The sequence below is a fragment of the Phocoena phocoena genome, chromosome 9 (genome assembly GCF_963924675.1).
Source record: "Phocoena phocoena chromosome 9, mPhoPho1.1, whole genome shotgun sequence".
NCBI classification, from domain to species: Eukaryota; Metazoa; Chordata; class Mammalia; order Artiodactyla; family Phocoenidae; genus Phocoena; species Phocoena phocoena.
The window spans coordinates 28,665,562-28,678,276 of NC_089227.1; the positions used below are offsets into that span (position 1 = coordinate 28,665,562).

General features: G+C 38.5%; 1 pseudogene; it reads left to right on the forward strand.

The window, feature by feature from the left end:
- Positions 1 to 1,919: 1,919 nt before the first annotated feature.
- Positions 1,920 to 3,967, forward strand: LOC136127890 (protein ILRUN pseudogene; annotated as a pseudogene).
- The last annotated feature ends 8,748 nt before the right edge of the window (positions 3,968 to 12,715 follow it).

Consider the following 12,715-nt stretch of genomic DNA (forward strand, 5'->3'; position numbering starts at 1 on the left):
TATGATAATGACTGAATAGTGACAATGACGGCCGCGTAGAAATTTTGGTGTTTTCTTTTCTCCAATCAGGAGACCTTTTGTATGTCAGGGTCATTTACTCTTTAGTTACCCATGATGGTGTTAGAAGCAATTGCAGTGAATACCGGATGTTGTCAGCATTAATGTCTATGCCAGTGATTTTCAAACAGATAAACAGTGCCGTCACTGCAGAGGGAATGAGATGGCTGAGATGAGAAGTGCATGATGGGCGTATCCCAGAGGGAGTAGCTAGGAGACAAGGTGGTGATGGGGGAAAAGGAGGGGGGTGTCATGTGGAACAGACCAGTGGAATGCCTGGTAGTATCTGAACATTTTTCTGAGGATGGGTTGGCTCCATTATAAGTAATGGCCCACTATCGGCATTTTTAATTAGGTTTTATAGTGATTCTTTGCTCTATTTCATTCTCTTGCCCTCTTGTGGGAGAAAAAAAAAAAGTATATGGTATTCAAGTCAGATTTCCAAGGGGAAGAAAAAGAAAAGCAAACTCTCTAAAATGGAGATTGAAGTCACAACTATGGCTTCATTAACAGAATACTCAACAAACTGAACCACAAACAATATTCCGTTTGCTGTAGATTAGAACACAAACTTCTGAAACTTAAAGTTTGCTTGAGAGTTGTTGGAAATGGGAATTTTTCCCAAGAGATTATGTATTTATGTTGTTTTCTGGTTAATAATGGAAAGCCAAGTGGAAAAAAAAAAATCCACCAAGGGCTGACACTCTTAAGCCTAACCCAATCAGCAGGATAAGAAACTTCTATTGTCTTCCTGTAAATTGATCTGTTCTAATTATAGCTCAAAGGAATTATCAGGGAAACTCCTGGAAACAGTAATTAGTCAAAAAAGATCGAGATGCCCCATCAAACATTTTAGTTTTAAGAAGATATGTTTCATATTTGCAGCCTCCTTTGAACAAGGAGCCCCAGGTGCTGGTGATATAATGAGGGCGCTTTATAATACTGGGGCATGTGGTCTCCAAATAAGACAGACTCTAGCCTCTTCTGCCTTTTATGTACATCATTTTGCCAGTTGCTGGAGTTTGCTTTAGTTTCTGGCTTCTCTGTTGACCTGATTAGCTTAACTGAGTATTTAAATTTTATTTATTCATTACTTGCTTCTGCCAATTTCCCAAAAGGATTTCAGGTGAGCTTAACTGGAAGGCCTTTCACAGAACCCTCCGCATTGTCCTGTTTGTAATTCACAAACCATTAACAGCTCTGTATAGGATGGCCTTATCAGGCCTCTCGAGTTTTGCAGTTTATACATGGTATTTGTATTATTTAATCCTGAGATGTTCTCTCTGCATATCTATTTGTAGTTTTTTTCTTTTTCTTTTTTTTTTTTGCGGTACGCGGGCCTCTCACTGTTGTGGCCTCTCCCGTTGCGGAGCACAGGCTCCGGACGCGCAGGCTCAGCGGCCATGGTTCACGGGCCCAGCCGCTCCGCGGCATGTGGGATCTCCCTGGACCGGGGCACGAACCCGTGTTCCCTGCATCGGCAGGCGGACTCTCAACCACTGCGTCACCAGGGAAGCCCCTATTTGTAGTTTTGATGTTTCATTTGGATTCTTGGGTTTACACGTTCCGCATATCGACATTTATTTGTTTGAATGCTCTCACTTATCTGCTACCAGTGGGCGTGGCGCGGGGGGAGGCGGAGTCAGCGGAGGCTGTGGAGCTGGGAGGGTGGGAGACTGGGGGTGGGAGGGGCAAAAGCACGAGAGTGCGTGGCTGAGAATTTACCCGCATGAGGCAGCGAGACGCTGGGGCTTACGTCAGGCGAGCAGCGTCTCGGCGCCCGCCAGCAGCTTCTCCCGGTCCCCGGACCCAGCGACGGCTTGGTTGTGAGGATGCGGGGAAGCGAGTGTCCGGCCCCACACATGGAGGACATGGACCTGCACCCCGAGCTGATGCGGTAGTTCACCTGCCTGGCACCACTGACGAGGACGTGCTCATCTCTGGGTTCCACCAGTTTGCTTGGCTTCCAGCTCAACCCGGCTGGCTATGCCTTTTCGTGCCCATGACACCAACTGGAACTTACAAGCAGCAGTTGGCGCCTATTACGACTAAGAGAGGCCAAACCTCAGTGTGCCTTGTGTCCTTTGTTGAAGGTGTCATCATAGGAGAAGGGGTGTCGATACCTCCTGATACTCAGTTTATAAAAACATGGCGGATGCAGAATTCTGGGGCAGAGGCCTGGACTCCAGGGGTTTGTTTTAAATACGTCAGAGGAGACCAATTTGGACTTGTGCACATGGTGATGGTGAGATCGCTAGAGCCCCAAGAGGTTGCAGATGTCAGCGTCCAGGTAGGTGTGCAGCCCGGGCAGAGCAGGAATGTATCAGGACAGCGGCGGATATGCGCGGCCACAGGACTCTTACCGTGGAGATGTCGTAGGGGTCCTTCTCGGTGTGGAGGTGGGTGGACTTTTAGGAGTAACGCAGCAGCTGTCATCTTTTGAAACGGAGTGCGACACACAGCCGCATCGCAAGGTAGAAGGAAACTCCAACTCCTTTGCCTTTCCCCAAAAGAACCGACAATCAGGTGAAACAATTTAAAAGACCCTGGGGATTCCGGTTCGACTCCATCAGCAAAAACACATGGGCTCCTGTTCGTCACCACACCAAGCAAGATGGGAGTAGACCCTCACAGAACTCTGTGAATCTGTCCCCCAGCCGTCACGCAAACAGCTTGTCCATAAGGTAGGTGCCCTCGGAGAAGAGGAGAAAGGGCGGGTGGTGGGCCTTGGGATTTGTGATGCCCCTTCATGGCAAACCTAGAAGCCTAGAATGTTCTTTAAGACTGCTTAACTCTCCTGCCAATGCAACAGCACAAATACTTACCCCCCTCCCCCACGTCCACGTCCTATGGCTATTATTCCATCCACGTTTGTAATTTACTGCTGTCTCTCTGCTCTGGTTTGGGTGTTGAAAGAACCAACTTCTTTACCTCTAGCATTAACAACAAAAAAGTCAAAATATCACCAGTCATTCTTCCAGTGTAAATGCATACTAAGTGTGGAGCAGCAACACAGCTTTGGAATTCGTTCCTACTGTGTTCTTTTTTGGTTTTGGGTGGGGTGTTTTTCCTGAGGTAAAAGACAAGCTCAATTATTTATCCTAAATGTTGTTGAGCTTCCAGTTTATTTACCTTGTTTGTGTGAGTTTCCAGTTCATTTACCTTGTTTGTGTGTCTTGGTGATAGTTTTCCAGTCTCTTATGGCCCATCGACATCCTCACTCAAAACCCGGAGTGGTCCAAGTGATATTTTGACTTTTCATGTATGAGGAATAAGTGAGAGAATTGTTGAGTTAATCATCATTTTAAATATTCTAATTGTTCTAAGACAGGCTTCTAGGTGTTGGATTTCTTGATCTGTTTTTTTTTCCATGCTTGCTGATTAGACAGAGCCTTCCATGCTCTGCTAAGGTGATGATGGTTCCTGGTTGTTGGTTTTGGTTGGTTGAATAAAGCCCTGATGCTGAGAGCTAAAAAAATTTTTAAAAAGTTTTTAAAATGTGTAATCTCTCTGGTCAAAATTATTTAGTACTTGAAATACCAACTTATCTTATTTGATTGGAAGTGCTTTTGGAGAAAGCAGAAAAAAAAAAAAGTTTAGACCTTAGCACTCAAGGTAGCATCTGACATAAGTTACCAACTTTACTGAGCTTTCCTTCTGTGAATTTAGACAGATAAAAGCTGCTGAAACTATTTGTATTCTGTAGTATACATTGTGGTTCTGAAACTTTAACGTAATTTAGAATTTCTTGCACTGCTTGTTAAAACACAGATTGCTGGTCTCGACACCAAGTGTTTTTGATTCAGTATCAGGTTTGGGTTTGGGAATTTGTTTTTCTAACAAGTTCCCAGGTGAAGGTGATATTACTGGCTTGAGAACTGCTGATGTTGTAGATTACGCCAAAGTTTAAGACAATAATTTTGCTCTTAGAAATTGTCTCTCTGTTGGAAAAAAAGGCACGAAGCCTAAATTTTGATCTCAGTATATTACTCCATGCAAGCTCTTTCCAAGGTACGTCTATTATTGGTGGCTGAAATTGTTTAACATTTAAATTCTAAATACAAAGCTGGTTACTTCTAAGACATGTATTGATGCTATGTACAGAGAGAAAAAAGGCTTATTAAGACAGAATTCTGTTTACTTCATTGTGCCTGCTGTAAGAAATAGAATTATTGATTTACTGACTTTTTATGAATAAGCAATACCAGTTGAGAGTAGGTAAATTTAAAATATGGTGTAAAATATAATATAAAACCAAATGTTTTAACTCCACACACCCAGAGGTAATAATTTTAGCATTTAATTTGCAGAATGTATATGTGTATATTTTATATATATTTATAAATAATATATATGACATTTACATATTATTTTAATTCTGATTTATTTTACTTGATATTACATAGTAATTACTTATAATTACATTTTCTTACCAAAATATTCTTAAATAATTTTTAAATAATTACAGAGAAATCACTAATATATCAAAATCCCATCTCTAAACATTAGAGTTCAGCTGTTAATATTTACGTTGTAATGAGAATTTTATCACTCTTAATTACATACTTGTTGCCTACACCTGTGAAAATATCCACCTAATGCCTCATCTCTGTGTAACCAAAACCATTTAATCCAGATCCGTCCACAGCCTGTAAAACTCTCTGTGACTTAAAACATGTTCTTTTCTGGTATGATCCTCTTATCACATAAGAGGTTTTTAAATTCTTTCGCTAGTTAGAGTCTCTCCTACTTAAAGTAAGATCTTTATGCATACAGAGCCATGGTAGTCCTTGAGTAAGTTTGTCATATTCCCACCTGTCAGTAAGCATTCAGCACATTTCTGCTCACTTGCTCTGTGACAACCTGGATATCATGTGTTTTTCGGAAAACATAGTCCCACTTAAATTTCTTCCTTCTAAATCTCCTGTTTAGGGACAGCTATGGTACCTATTACCATAAGGCCAGGGATTTTTGACGACAGATCATGGCAGAGTCTTGTCAGAAACAACTCATTTAGCAAAACTTCTGGCATGTGCCATTTATTCAGCCAGATGATTTTATACTCATGAAAAATGAGAACTTTTCTGTACTTACAATTTGATTTTTTTTTTTGCTTCATCTCATTTAACTCTTGGTAAAATCCTTGTGTGTCTCATCTGTACAAACAAAACATGATTTATAGCAAATCTCTTCCAACTCAAAACTCAACATTCCCACCAGCTCCCTCTTTTAATATCCACGAAATTAGACAGTGATACTCTCTGTTATCTGGCCCAGTCTCATCATAACAGCGACATTTCTTCTGGTGATTCTTGTCCTTAAGGACTTGAAATTGCCTTCAGAACTAACCTGAAAGCATCAGGATTTATCTCCCACCTTGATTCCCATCTAAGGTCTATGAAAAACAGTCCCTGAATGGTGCTTGACACATAGTAGAACAACCAATATTTGTTGAATGAGTAGTTCGTTAACACTATTAAAATTTAGCAGATGTTTTACTTTTTTTTTTTTTTTTTACAGAAATTAACTTTCAGTTAACAGGGGGTCTGCTTGTTTTTCATGCTATAGTTTACTTATATTGATGTATTAATTTACAAATCATTTGCTTCCAAAAAGAGTTTGAAGTACAGTATATAAAATATTTGTATAAGTCCATTAAACAATAAAAGCATAATGGATGATTCAAGAGTATATTATGTTCCTCTCAAATATATTTAAAATCAAAAATAAGCTGAATTTGTCTTCCACATGCAAAATCCATAATGAATGGTGGGTGTCGGTGGTTAGAAAAAGGAGATTGACTTTAAATAAAAAATACCACTTAGTGATGATGATTATAACACATTTTAAATATGAGTCACTGTGTGCTAGCATTTATAGAATAAAAATTATGAAAAATTTAGATATATTGACGTTTCTGGGTTTAGAACACTAACAATTCTTATGTCATTAAATATGTACTGTTCTTGGCAATGGGCATGAAAATATTGCCTAGGCACATGAAGCTATACCATTTTGAGAGTATAATATTCATTTCAGCATACCAGTCTTTTTTTTTTTTTTTTTTTTTTTTTGCGGTACGCGGGCCTCTCACTGCCGCGGCCTCTCCTGTTGTGGAGCACAGGCTCAGCAGCCATGGCTCACGGGCCCAGCCGCTCTGCGGCATGTGGGATCCTCCCTGACCAGGGCACTAACCCGTGTCCCCTGCATCGGCAGACAGACTCCCAACCACTGCGCCACCAGGGAAGTCCCAGCATGCCAGTCTTAAATGCAGGGATTAAAATAATTTTTCTTTTTCAAAGTAATAAATTTATAATTCAACTGGCTTGCATCCTCATATTTTCCCCAGTACATGCAAAAGTGTTCAAATATTGGATCTGAAATAACTTGACTTTCTATTTAAATTTTGGTGAGTTAATGACAGCAGGAGATTAAAAAGGAGCAAATACCTTGGGCAAGTGCCGCTGCTCTGTTGGAGTTTTGTTTTAATGGAAGTTCATTTTTTTCTACTGGAAGACTATGTGAGATTTAGAGTTTAAATATGAACCGTATAATTCATGAGTTAGCTCATGAAGTAATTTGCTTTAACTGTGAGTCTCAGTTGTATATTTCTCTTTTTTTAATGACATTTATTGTTCTCTTTCTAACTTTGCAAGCAATACATGTTCATTGCAGACAATTAGAAATACATAAAAACATGAAGTAAAATTAATAATCACCCATAATCCCTATCCCCCAGAGATAACCATCATTAGCATTTTAATGCATTTCTTCGTGGTATCTACATATGTTTTTATACTGTATATCTTAATTTTATTTTTCTTAACATCTTTTTTGGAGTATAATTGCTTTACAGTGGTGTGTAAGTTTCTGCTTTATAACAAAGTGAATCAGCTATACGTATACATATATCCCCATATCCCCTCCCTCTTGCGTCTCCCTCCCACCCTCCCTATCCCACTCCTCTAGGTGGTCACAAAGCACCCAGCTGATCTCCCTGTGCTATGCGGCTGCTTCCCACTAGCTCTCTATTTTACATTTGGTAGTGTATATATAAGTCCATACCAGTCTTTCACTTCATCCCCGCTTACCCTTCCCCCTCCCTGTGTTCTCAAGTCCATTCTCTACGTCTGCATCTTTATTTTTGTCCTGCCCCTAGGTTCTTCAGAACCTTTTTTTTTTTTGAGATTCCATGTATATGTGTTAGCATATGGTATTTGTGACTTACTTCACTCTGTATGACAGACTGTAGGTCCATCCACCTCACTACAAATAACTCAGTTTCGTTTCTTTTTATGGCTAATGGAAATATAATTGACATACAATACACTGTTAGTTTCAAGTACACAACAGCATGATTCAGTATTTCTGTACACTATAAAATGATCACCATGATATGCCTAGTTATCGTCTGTCACCATACAAAGATGTTACAGTTGTGTGTTTCTAAATGTGCAGAAAATAAATGCCTACTTCATGGACTGTTGTCCTTTAAGATTAAATAAAATCTGTCCACGAAAGATTAAATAAAATGTTACATGAAATGATTTTTCTAAATGCATAAAAGATTGTCATGGTACTTTCCCCAAATTTTATTTGTCATCTTGTCTAGTATTTCCAAGGATGGGAATGGTACTAAAACTATTCCTAAAAACTTCAAAATATTTACAAACAAGCAGAAAATTAATGCAGAAATATTGAAGAGGCAAAACAGCATGGATTTTTTGAGGAACACCTGTAAATTGGTAAAGCTAGAGGGAAGAGACAATGAAAGGAAGTAGTCTGAATGCAACTAGAAAGTTAGATACCTTCCACTCATACCGATTGATGACTAAATGTTTCCTACCCAGACACTGCTCTTACTGACCCCAGAAACTACGCTAATTTTCCCCCTACTCCTGGACTGCCATTGGGCCATCTCTCTGCCTGTGAACATGGTATTGCCTGCACCAGAATCCGTTCATTACCTAACTTTTCATTGAATCTCCACAGACAGAATTAGCCTCTCGTAATCAACACATTATGTATGTTTTATTTTTAGAGACCCATATCTATGGTCACCTTTTAGATGTAAACTTGTCTAGTACAAGAACTTAATTTACATTATGAATATTCACATTAGGTACAGAGCATAAGCTCTAACTTGTGAACTGGGGTTACAATATTGTGGAGGAGCATTAGTAAGCTTACTTGCTTGCAGAAAAATATCACCTTCTTAACCTAACTTTTATCAGAAATAATGCTGACATTTTAGTCTTGATACTTTTTTTTTTTTTTTTGTGGTACGCAGGCCTCTCACTGTTGTGGCCCCTCCCGTCACGGAGCACAGTCTCCGGACGCGCAGGCCCAGCGGCCACGGCCCACGGGCTCAGCCGCTCCGCGGCACGTGGGATCCTCCTGGACTGGGGCACGAACCCGCGTCCCCTGCATCGGCAGGCGGACTCTCAACTACTGCGCCCCCAGGGAAGCCCTAGTCGTGATACTTTTGACTCCTCTCTTTCAGTGGGTTTTGAACTCAGAGAAGGGGTAAGGCATTGTATATATAGACTCCCTTGAACTATAGCAAGGATAACTTCAGTCAATATAGTGGCAAGAAAAGAACAATTTATTATGGTTTTTTGCTTTAGATTTATACGTTTGCCTTTTAAAAAATTTTTGTTTCATATTGGAGTATAGTAGAGTATATTTTTTTATTAGAACGATATTTTTTTTTCCATTAAAGTTTATTACAAGATATTTAATATAGTTTCCTGTGCTATACAGGGAACTTGCTATACAGGGACAGGGAACTTGCTATACAAGGACCTTGTTGTTTATTATATTTATTTTTTTAATTTTTATTTTATATTGGAGTAGAGTTGATTAACAATGTTGTGTTAGTTTCAGGTGTACAGCAAAGTGTTTCAGTTATACACATACATGTATCTATTCTTTTTCAAATTATTTTCACATTTAGGTTATTACAGAGTATTAAGCAGAGTTCCCTATGCTCTACAGTAGGTCCTTGTTGGTTGTCTGTTTTAAATAGAGCAGTGTGTACATGTTAATCCCACACTCCCAGTCTCTCTCTCCTCCACCACCCTTCCCTGGTGCTAGCCATAAGTTCGTTCTCTAAGTCTGTGAGTCTGTTTCTGTTTCATAGACAAGTTCATTTGTATCTTTTTTTTTTAATTTTAGATTCCACATATAAGTGATATCATATGATATTTGTCTTTCTCTTTCTGAGTTGCTTCACTTAGAATGATAATCTCCAGGTCCATTCATGTTGCTGCAAATGGAATTATTTCATTCTTTTTTATGGCTGAGTAATATTCCATTGTATATATGTACCATATCTTCTTAACCTTTCCTCTGTTGATGGACATTTAGGTTGCTTCCATGTCTTGGCTATTGTAAACAACACTGCAGTGAACATTGGGGTGCATGTATCTTTTTGAACAATGGTTTTCCCCAGATATAGGCCCAGGAGTGGGGTTGCTGGATCATATGGTAGCTCTGTTTTTAGTTTTTTTAAGGAACCTCCATACTGTTCTCCATAGTGGCTGTATCGATTTACATTCCCACCAACAGTGCAAGAGGGTTCCCTTTTCTCCACACCCTCTCCAGCATTTATTGTTTGTAGACTTTTTGGTGATGGCCATTCTGACTGGTGTGAGGTGGTACCTCATTGTAGTTTTGATTTTCATTTCTCCAGTAATTAGTGATGTTAAACATCTTTTCTTGTGCCTCTTGGCCATCTGTATGTCTTCTTTGGAGAAATGTCTATTTAGATCTTCTGCTCATTTCTTGATTGGGTTGTTTGTTTTTTTGATATTGAGCTGCATGAGCTATTTGTATATTTTGGAGATTAATCTCTTGTCGGTTTCATCATTTGCAAATATTTTCTCCCATTCTGTGGGTTGTCTTTTCGTTTTGTTAATGGTTACCTTTGCTTTGCAAAAGCTTGGTTTAATTAGGTCCCATTCATTACGCTAGGAGGTGAATCCATAAAGATATTGCTGCGATTGATGTCAAAGAGTGTTCTGCCTATGTTTTCCTCTAAGAGTTTTATAGTAGCCAGTCTTACATTTAGGTTTTAATCCATGTTGCATCTATTTTTGTGTATGGTGTTAGAGCATGTTCTAATTTCATTCTTTTACATGTAGCTGTCCAGTTTTCCCAGTACCAGCTATCAAAGAGACTGTCTTGTCTCCATTGTATATTCTTGCCTCCTTTGTTGTAGATTAATTGACCGTAGGTGCGTGGGTTTATTTCTGGGCTTTCTATCCTGTTCCGTTGATCTGTAGTGACTTGGACTCTACATCCACAACAAGGAGCAGAGAAAACAATACTCAAAATTGGATATTTTTAGAAATATGGGGATCCTTTGTATATGTCATCTGATGATGTATTTACTAGTGGAACTCAGAGCTTCTTATTAGGGTATATTTGAACTTGTAGAGAGATGTTAAAGCTGCATGTTTATTAGCACCTATTAGTATTTGTTATTGCTAATATATCAATAGAAGAGAGAAAGATTTTTTTTTTTTAGTGAGCATATTTTCTATGACTGTACTGAATCCATTCTCTGACTTTTACTTTTTAATGCTGGGAGAAAAATTAGATACTTATATGTATATGAAGTATACTGAGTCCTAATAGATTTGAGTTCACAATCCAGTTTAGCCATTGACTATCTAAAAATGGGCAAAGTAAGACAATATCTCAGTTTTCTCATATGTTTATCTCAAATTCATTGTGTCTATCTCATAAAAAATACAATACAATAAAAAATAAAAAAATACAATAGATAATTTATGGAAGGCATATAAAGGCATTGTCTGTCACAGAAATGCTTTCTAAAATATTATTATTATGCTTGGAGTTGTGGAAATTACAAAGGATATGAATATTGGAATAATAAAGTTATGTAGAGAAAAGAAATAAGTAACAGAGGATTGCATATGGCATGTTACCAATGTCCAAAACAAAGAATGCTAAGCAAGATGTTATGTAGACAATGAAGAATCTGATTCAACTATAAAAATTAAGGCAAGTGAATAAAGAACATACTCAATTTGAAATTGTATTTATGTGTGGAGAGATGGTGGACAGAAGAGGATAGGAGCACATAGACTAAGTAAATCATTGCCAACGTATTAGTCCTCAGAGAAGAGGGCTAAACTAGTGCCAATCTTTGTGATTCCTTCTTTCTGTTTACCTGAGTTCCATAAAAACTACAAAAGAAATATGATTAAATTGCTGTGAGAATAAAGAATATGAAAAGTGATTGGCAAGGGAATATATAAACATATTTTTGAAATGAATTCAAATTATAAAAAAATTTTTTTATGAATTTTTATGAATTTTTTTATGAATTGATGAATTCAATATTATATCTAAATTATTGGTCCTGAAAAACTCTTTTCAAAAGTCTAGGGCTTCTCTGGTGACGCAGTGGTTGAGAGTCTGCCTGCCGATGCAGGGGACATGGGTTCGTGACCCGGTCCAGGAAGATCCCACATGCCGCAGAGTGGCTGGGCCCGTGAGCCATGGCCACTGAGCCTGCGCGTCCGGAGCCTGTGCTCCACAACGGGAGAGGCCACAACAGCGAGAGGCCTGCGTACCACACACACATACAAAAAAAGTCTATAACAAGAGAATTGCAGTTGATTGTTCATGAATGAAAAATCTATAGGCCAGTTACCTAGATGTTCAGGATCTGACTTGCTTCAGGTTCTAATGATTATTTTTGGAATTTGAATGCCTAGGTCTAAAAAGTTTGAAAAGGGCACAATGTTCAGCTAAAGATACGTTCTGATAAAATGAATATATTTGAGCAATTGTAATTCATTGCTTTAAAATGGTTCTTATCTAACAAATCGTATGAATGACTCTGAACTAAAATAGAATTCCTGCCAAGAACATGATTTTATTGAACTTCTCTGTCACAACCTGTACTATTTTTTCCAAAGTATTTGACTTAGAACATTATAACATTATAGACAGATACTTTTTAGGTCAGTGAATTCTTCTTTGATTATTAAATGATAAATATATTTTAAAAATGGATGATCACTAAAATTATTTTGGAAGGTTTTCATTTTTTAGATGCCTACTGTTCAGGTTTTTTCATCCGTGGCACTGTTGACATTTGGGTCAGAAGTTCTTTGTTGTGGAAGGCTATTTCACTTACTGAAAGGTGTCTAGCAGCACCCCTGTCCTCAAAGCACTAAACGACAGCAGCACATACCAGATGTGACAACCAAAAATGTCTCCAGATACTGCCCAGTGTTCCCTTAAGGGCAAAATTGTTTCTGTCCCTGTTGAACACCACTGCTATAGTGATTAAACTCTCAGGTAAACATTTTCAACTGTATGGGAGAAGAAAGTACAAATACAGATGGGATTTCAAATTTCAGAAAACAGGTAGTATAGAGTTGAAGGAACAATGTGATCGATGTTTTCTTAATTTCTGTAAACTAAGCTTCTTAAGTGACCAATTTTAGGCCAGTCCTGACCTTAAAATGGGGAATGAGGGAGAAAAGGGTTGAAGTGGCATCTGATTTTAGACGCATAATCTGTGAATTATAAGACATTAATTTGAATCATTCACCTCTCTTTCTGGGTGATATGCTCAGCTTGAAGGAGGAACTGCTGAAACCTGAGATGAGATGGT